Source organism: Archocentrus centrarchus, unplaced genomic scaffold (assembly GCF_007364275.1).
Source record: "Archocentrus centrarchus isolate MPI-CPG fArcCen1 unplaced genomic scaffold, fArcCen1 scaffold_29_ctg1, whole genome shotgun sequence".
NCBI classification, from domain to species: Eukaryota; Metazoa; Chordata; class Actinopteri; order Cichliformes; family Cichlidae; genus Archocentrus; species Archocentrus centrarchus.
Window position 1 is genome coordinate 4,046,338 of NW_022060258.1, and position 8,942 is coordinate 4,055,279.

The 8,942-nt window shown below is 42.4% G+C and overlaps 1 pseudogene; it reads right to left on the bottom strand.

The window, feature by feature from the left end:
• Positions 1–5,176: 5,176 nt before the first annotated feature.
• Positions 5,177–8,117, bottom strand: LOC115776236 (E3 ubiquitin-protein ligase TRIM21-like; annotated as a pseudogene).
• Positions 8,118–8,942: the final 825 nt, after the last annotated feature.

Genomic DNA, 8,942 nt, shown 5'->3' on the forward strand with positions numbered 1-8,942 from the left:
GTACAACGATATTTACTTCTTACTATTTATTCATATACTATTTAACATATACTTTATTATTAAGACCTTCTCTTCTGTGCAGTTCACATGTATGTATTCTGTTTTTATATGCTATAATCGGTTTAGTCTATTTATCACCATCTTTTATCCCTAAATGTCTTTGGGCGTTGGAGATTACTTTTAGACTCTCCACTTGAGTTTTTTATAATTTTGTATTTCCTTTTTGTATATACCCCTACATGTCCTTTTCCTTAATCAGACATGATCATGTGATAATTTTGAATGGTGGGCGGGGTATATATACATGTGTTCTGCATTCAGTCATTAAGTCTGAAGAAGGGCACGGATGCCCGAAACGTTACTTCACCTTGAAGGCAATTAAATGTTTTTCTAGGAGCGTTCCGGTGTGCGGACTGTCTTTTTCCATGGATGTAATCTTACCAATAAACCATAAAAGTCAGATAGAAGCAAAGAAAAAAAAAAGGCTTGGTACAACCTCTCAGCTCAGCATCTGTTCTGACTGGCTGCTTGAGATATCCCCTCTGTGACATCACACAGATCCCAGAGTAGAAAAACCTGTGAGAAGCAGAGTGTTTAGAGCAGTCTGCAGGGATCAACTGCACATACACTGACCTCGTTAGTAGAAACTTTATGTTTAATATGAACGTCCACAATTGGAGCAGGAGCTATACATCTGCTATAAAACATTTATGCTGTCTGTAGTTTTTCCTTGGCTGGGCATGAAGTCTGTCTCCAGCTCCCACATTAAACCAGACTCTTATTTCTCCTGCTCCACTCTGCTGCTTTACTTTAAGGCCACTAAAAGGAGAAAAAAAAATTCTCAACTTACTTCAAAAACATCCAGGATCCTCCTCAATTTTTCTGCCGAGCCCTGCTCTGATTTTTATCGCTGATAAGGGCAAAAAGCCTGAATATTTTCTGGCGGGAGCAGGCTGTAGGTGTTTCGGTGATTCACAGCAACAAGAAAAGAGCAGCTCCTGCTTCCCCTGCCAAACGCTGCAGAGTGGGAATCATGGGTGCATTTGCATGTGTAATACAGCTGCCTGCATGTGACAGGCTGAGACGGGCAGTTATTTAACAGGCAGATACCGCAGATGGATGTGACCGAGCCAGAGACACAGGCCACGTTATCCGAGTGCAGACTGAATAATTTATCTCAGAACAAAACGGGGAAGTTGAGACACACAAAAAAATTAGACTTGTGTCATTTACTACCAGTGAAAATAAAAGAAAGCTGTTTCTGTCTCACTAAAGTTTCAAATAATCAGAATTCAAATGTATTCACTGAGTACAAAGAGAACCAGATTTTACCACTTTATAACCCAATAATCATGTAAATGAGGCTCCAATTATTGGAAGCATCACAGTAATTGCCTTCAGAGATCTGATAAATGCACACGATGATGCTACCCGCTGATGTCAGGACTTTGTATAGGTGTGTCAACCCGCCATTACTGTCTAACACGAGGCTCGTCTTGGATGTCGCTGTGACAGTGCTCGCTAAACATCCACGTCATCAACTGGTTATTTCAGAGTATTGCACAATCACCAGACTTCTATACAGGAACTGATGGCAACAGTGTTGCCAACTTAGCGACTTTGTCGATAGTATTATTGAGTTTTCAGAACCCTCTAGCACAGTGGTTCTCAAAGGGTGGGTTGTGACCCCCTAGTGGGCCACGAAGGTACTGCAGGGGGCCGCAGCTATAACAGAAATTCAGTTTGAAATTACTCACAAGTATACATAGTTACATATTTATATGCATTTATTTACATAAAAAGTGAATCAAATATGATAAGAGGCGGTTATTTTGTGATATTACTCTGACCTAAATTTACTGCTCTTGTATTGAAGTTTGTGTCCCAGTTGCAGGTGGGTCACATATTGACATTAGCACTTCACGTATACCTGAGTAGCTTTAGGAATTTATAACCAACAGCCCGTGTTGTATATGTTTTTTGTATAAAATTATTAAGGAAACATCACTTTCTCTTGTATTTTCATTAGAGTGAAGATTTAAGATTGGGTGGGCCCGTGGGATTTTCTGGGCTGCAGCACTCTTGATTTTGGAAATGGCTGCTTTAGAAACTCTTTTCTTTTTTTAGACGATTAGTGACAAATCTATCAACTTTTTCCGTCACTATTGTCTCTTGGAGACTGGATGTGAAAGGCAGCACTGACAGACAGTCAGTACTTTGGCCTCAGAGCAGTGATAGTGTTCTAGCAGGTCTTCTGAAATCCAAGGGGTTTGCAGGTTCAGTCTTATTGTTTTGTATCCAGAAGTGACCACATTTGGACAAGAGGGTGGAGCACTAGGCTACCAGCTAATGCTAAAATCCACGGAGAGGATGGGAGCACAGACTAGATATCTGCTAATCAGTAACATCCAAATCTTTGAATTTCACTCAGCAAAACTAGAGCTCTGCATTCTTGGACGGTCTGTCAGTCCAATGAAGCCACAGCAGCCATATTATTGGTCAGATAATTGCATTAAAAAGGCTCCAAAAGCACAAACATGGTCCAGAGGTCCAGATCGGGGACTCCAGTTAGCTAAGGTGAAGCCAAGCAGACAGCTAGCAGCTACAGCCGCCTGTGTCACCATCCACCTGCCAGTCAAAGAGGCCACTCTGCTTATAATAAAAATTCAAGGCCTTGATTCCAATTTAAACAGGTGAGTTATAAAACATTCTTTGTTTCCCCCCTTCCTGATTTTTGCATATATGCCACACTTATGTTTCAGGTCAAACAAACTAATATTAGTCAAAGATAACCCAAGTAAATACAAAAAGGCAATTTTTAACTGGCAGTTCCATTCATTAAGGGGAAAGAAACCTACCTGGCCCTGTGTAAAAAGTAATTCCCCCTTTGTTAAATCAATATCTAAGCTGATGCAGTGATCTGGCAGTGACTGATACCTCTCTTCAGCCTTAAATATTCAGCGATGATGACCACATGAGGAACAGCTAAGTTCATCACAGAATCCCTCCTAGGTGAGAGCTTGACAGGAGGGTGGAGAGACCAGAAGCGACACCCTTGGAAACAGGTAAGAATACTTTACACACAAACAAAACCACAGATGGAGGAGAATACTGAGAGATAATGAAAGGCAAGCCAGCACAAGAGGACCCTGCTCCCCGAGACCCACCAGGCTGACAGGATGTCTAGGTCTAGGATGGCAGACCGAGACACTTGTGATTGCTCTTCCAGCCCATACCCCCTCTGCAAGATACTGAAGGCCATGGTCCCACCACCTAACATCCAGGAGTCTCCAGACACTGTAGGCCATCCGTGGCCCAGGTGGGAGGAAGGGGGTTGCCTAGAGGGCACAATGGGCTGGGCTTAATCTCAGACACAGAAAGAATCATGAATTCTCATATGCCTAGGTAATTTCAGACAGACAGTGACCAGGTCAGTGATAGCTGAGATCTGAAAAGGTGCAATGAAACTGAGAGACAGTTTTCTTGACTCGGTGTGTAACAATGTTTTTGGTGGATAACTAGACTTTCTGACCTGGAGAGCATGGAGGTGTGGAGACACGATGGTAGTACGCTTGGAGTTTGTTCTGAGTAGAACTTTTCAGCGTGGCTGCCCTGCTGGTCTTCCAAAGGCAGAGATGGAGCTGGACAGAGGGAACAGAGTTCAGTCTCCAGTATCTCGCCTGTCCAAGGATGTTAACACCTTAACATCCAAACTTTAGAAACATTTCTTGCCCAACATTTTATCAGAACTAAAATTTAATATCTGCATTTGGGATGCACCGAGCCAACTGTTTCCAATTCATTTTTAATATTTATACCTTTGCTTTGGATATCTGCTGATACCAGTCTTATATGTAAAATATAGAAAAATGCATTCAAGAATTAAAAAAAAAAAAACACTGAATCAGTTTTTATTCCATATCTTGCTTTTATGTGAAAAACTATTTTTAAAAATACCTCAAATCTGTAACCCTTTCTTCTTGCTATGTTATGGTGAGCGTACATCAGAACAGCTTGAATTGAGCTATTTGAGGAGCAGACCTATGTCTGACCAGGATGTTGCTTCAGTGCTTCCCTAATCTGCACCAATGCTGTATGAATTGTTAGTGTTTACATAAACTAAGTTTTGGTATTTCATAAGAAAAGGTTTTGGACAAAAATGTTTCTGGGGGGAAAAAAAGTAACACATTTATCTGGTATTCTGTATTTTTAATGAAAGCTCTCTGCAAAACAAACAGTAATCAGGAAAAAGACAGAAGGGGGTCAAAGGGCACCAGTTTCCTGCCACAGTACAGAGTAAAGAAGCTGGAATAGAATGAATAGAATAAAACAAGCCAAGGATAAAAATATCAATTAGAGCAAAATTAAATATTTTACCAACTAGAATTTTCAACTTGAAGCTATGCAAATAAGTTGTTTATGATGTAACATCCTTCACATTAAAGCAATCAGGAACACAAAAATTAGAAGTTGCAAACAAATGAACTTATTCAGCGATCTGAAAGAGGACGAGTGAGGGTGGAGCTGACTCACAGGCTAACGAGTCCTCGATCACGTTTTGTTAGCTCCTTTTGACACTGAGGATGATTAAAATTTACAAAAGTGTCTGAGACATTAAACCCATCAGGAAAGTGTTTACTGAGGCCAGTCTGAGCACCGTTTATCAGTTCACTTTTAAAGGACTACAAGTCTCTGTAACCACAGGTGTCGCCCCTGAGCGATTAGCTGTTTTACACATTCATCTGCAAACTCAGACAGTTTGCATTTGTACCTGAAGCTGAAGAGGGAGGAGCTGACCATCTAAAAGAAACATCAGCCACCGATCACACCTGGAAGCAGGTAAATATTTGATCTTCCAGTAGACAAGCTCTCAGATCCTGATGTTCATCTGTGGACTGCAGTTCCAGGCCCTCTTCAGCAGGCCAGAAAGATGGAAACAGCTATAAAGAACTGCTTCCTGTTTAATGACACAAAAGAGGGCTCAGCTGGTAGCTGAGGGACCATCAACTGGAGAATAAGAAACTGGATGGATGGATGAATATTTATGGATTTCTTTAAATATTATCCCATCTTATCAGTTTTCACTGAACAGATCAAAATAACCAAAGCACTCTTTGGCTAATGCGACACCCCCTCAGCTGAGCTCTGAATGCTCCGTATAACGATGACACGCTTCTGTATTCACTAACAGCATTTAACAAACTTTATTATTAAATGGAGCTTTTGACATTTAGTCTCCGATATTTTGTCTTCAGCTTGAGTCTCCATTCAAGTCAAGGTTCAACTTTTCTTCTGTTTGCATCAAATTCCATGTGAATCAAATCAAAGTGTGAATCAGAGTCCACGAATATCAGATTCTAGAGGAAACATGGAAACTGGAGTATTTACACTGAGTAGGTGCCTTTGTTCTCTTCAATAAAACTCAGTTGAATTTACCAGTTTGATTGACAGGACAGATGATCAGAGGTGCAGAGTTTTTGCCGCCATCATTCAGATAGGGACTGAAGAATGGGTGGAGTTTCTGAGTGAAGGAGCAGCCAGTAAAGGAGTAGATCAGAGCTGCAGCATCTACATCATAGAAGGAGACCAGACCCTCCTCATAATCCACAAACACCCCCACCTTCTCAGGACCAGACTGAAGACCGAGAGAGACTGGAGGGCTAGAATTACCTTCATATCTATTTCCATTTCTCAGCCACACAGTCCAGAAACCACACCGAGGACTCACCGTGAGTTGTCCCTTCCTGTTGATGGACTCTCTGGCCACTCCTAAATCCCAGTCAGTCTTTCCTTTAACCTGAACCTCAAGTAAAATCTGCCTGAAGAGAAACTCTGCCTTCCTAAAACATTAACACACTGAGAAAATCTCTCTGGGTTATCTGGAAGTTTCTTCTTCACACCACTATGATTCACTTGTTTCCCATCATCAGACAGGATGAGTTTAGGATGTGCTGTATCAGGATCAAGAGTCACATCCACTGCATACTGCTGGACCCTCCTCAGCTCAGCCTCAAACAGCTTCTTCATGTCTTTCCTGAGTGTCTGCTCCAGCTGAGCCACAGCTCTCACCACAGTCCCCTCATATGATGGTGGATGGATGCTGACCTTTGTCCAGTCCTTGGTGGGTGGAGCAGCTTTGAGGGATGAGAAGCTTTGGAGGAGGTGGAGGTGGTCTTCAGAGCGTGAGAGCTGCTCCACCTCAGAGCTTCTCTTCATCAGCTCAGAGATTCCTGTTCCAGATCTTTGATGAGACCTCAGCCTGTTTCTCTGTTGCTTCCTGTTTGTCTTTGACCTCCTTTATGAGCTCCTTCAGGCCTCTCTCAACAGACTCCATCAGAGCAGTGAAGACCTGAACACCTTCTGCTTCCTCTCTGTCTGCAGCATCTTTGCTCATCTTCACTGACTCTTTGAGCTCCTGAATCTTCAGTCGTCTCCTCTGGATCATCTGCTGAATTTCAGCCTCCGTCTTCCCCAGCTCTGCCTTCTTTTCTTCATATTCTTCTCTCAGAGGAACAAACTCATGGTTCTTGTGGTCTAAAACAGAGCAGAACATGCAGACACATATCTGGTCGGTCTTACAGAACAGCTCCAGAGGTTTATCATGCTTCATACACATCCTTTCTTCCAGGTTCTCCACAGGCTCCACCAGCTGATGTCTTTTCAGACCTTTCATGGTCAGATGAGGCTCCAGGTGAGTCTGACAGTAGGAGGTGAGACACACCAGGCAGGACTTCAGGGCCTTCAGTTTGGTTTCAGTGCAGACGTCACAGGGAACTTCTCCTGGTTTGACAGCTTGTTGCTCTGAGCTGCTGCTGCTGGCTTTCTGTTGAGTTTCATGTCTGAACTGAGCGACCATCTCAGAGATGAAGGTGTTAACATGAAGCTCAGGTCTCATGTTGAACACCTTTTTACACATGGGACACTGAGACCTCTGATTCATGTCCCAGTGCTGAGTGATACAGGTCTTGCAGAAGTTGTGTCCACATGATGTGCTGACTGGATGAGTGAACACATCCAAACAGATGGAGCACAGAAACTGATCTTCAGATTGCACATTGCTGGCAGCAGACATGTCTGCACTCTGAGGGAGAAAGGAGAGAAAGAAAAAGTAAATTCAGTTTTAATTTCATATTTTAAAAAGAAACGAGTATCAGTATTGTACTCTAGAGTACAATACAAGCATGTAAAGATCTTTACATGCTTCTATGAGCAATTAGAGTTATTGATGCTCTGCTGTGATGGGATTTATATTCTGGTAAAAAGCAGAGCGATAAACAGCTGAAGCAGTTTAACCCTCTGGGCAGAGGTGGCAAAAGTACATTCTGTACCTAAGTAGAGTACAGATACTGTGTTAAAAAAAAAAATATACATATATATATACACACATATATATATATACACACACACACACACACACAAGGCAAGTCATTCAATAATTTAGGAGAAACAATAGAGAAAGCCCTGTCCTCTCTGAGCTTCCTTCTTGATCTCGGCACCTCCAGGAGCAGCTGGTCTGCTGACCTGAGAGACCACAAGGTATGTAGGGGTGAAGAAGCTCAGAGAGGTAAGGTGGGCAAGATTGTGCAAAGATTTAAAACATAAGAATTTTAAATGAACACTAAAATATACAGGCAACCAGTGACGTGAGGTCAGGACAGCAGCATTTTGAACCGGTGCAGACATGAGTAGCGACTGATTAACTCCACATAAAGTGAGTTACAGTAATCCAGATGAGATGAAATAAAAGCATGGATTCGGTGTTCAAAGTGCTGCCTAGAAAGAAAAGGTTCAGTGATTCCAAACGCCTTAAATGATAAAAACTAGACTTAACCACTGCTCAAATTTGCTGTCCAATTTAAAATCACTGTCCAACTTAAAACCAAGATCAGTAATAACAGATTTAAATATACCTCCAAGGGTCCCAGGTCAACAGAGGACTCACGGGAGCCACTGGGTCCAAACACAATCACCTCTGTTTTCATTAAAATTTAACAGTTTGGAAGATTTGTGTGGAACAGGAAATGTGATCAGCTTGCACTCACCACTGTTGCTGAGAAGAACCTGATGGACTCTGTGAATGTGCTTTTAGAGACAACCGGACTCGACTGCAGCTCTGCTGCTCTCACACTTTAACTTTCCACTTCTGGAAAATGGCATTGACTCATCTTTCAGGTGTTGCTCCTCCTCTACCTGCAGCTGTTTGTCTGGTTTTGCTGCTTGTCCGTTTGCAGTAGGAGGAATCAGTTACTTAATATAATCAGTTACTTTGGCAAGAGACTGGTGACCTTTCCAGGCTGGACCTGCCTCTCACCCAGTATCATCTGCAGCAGGTGGGAGGATGAGGAGTCATGTGTATTATGTTTTCCTCTTTACCTTATAATATAAAGCCCCTTGAGGTGACTGTTGTTGTGATTTGGTGCTTTAAAAAAAAAAAAAAATATTTGAGGAGTTTTATTCTTGCGAGAAGGAATTCAGTGAGTACAGAGCACGCAGCAGTGGAATTCACAGGAACAAAGTGGACAGACCTGTTTTATACAGCAACTGTCGTTGGGGAGAAGTCCAGTTACCCTACACAGGTCAAACATAGTTCAACATGTGCAGCAGACAGAGCAAACAAGTCTTACCTGTTTGGAGACGAAGGCGAGGGCAGAAAACAGCACCAGTTGAGGAGTGTTAGGTTCAGACCACCGTTAAATAAAAGAAGACACAGAAACCCGTAGTTGACCTTTTTACCTGCAGGGAGAGTCTCCGTCAGCCAACACGCCTGTGTGTATGACTGAGGAAGAGTCTGAACTTCTTCCTGCTTGGCTCTTTATTTTAGCATTAGTGAGTTTACACAAAGCTCAGGTAACAACATCGCTGACTTGTGTGTGTGTGTGCGTGTGTGTCCTCAGAACAGGCGTTACCTGCATTCCTCACCTGGGGATTTGGGTATGTATGAG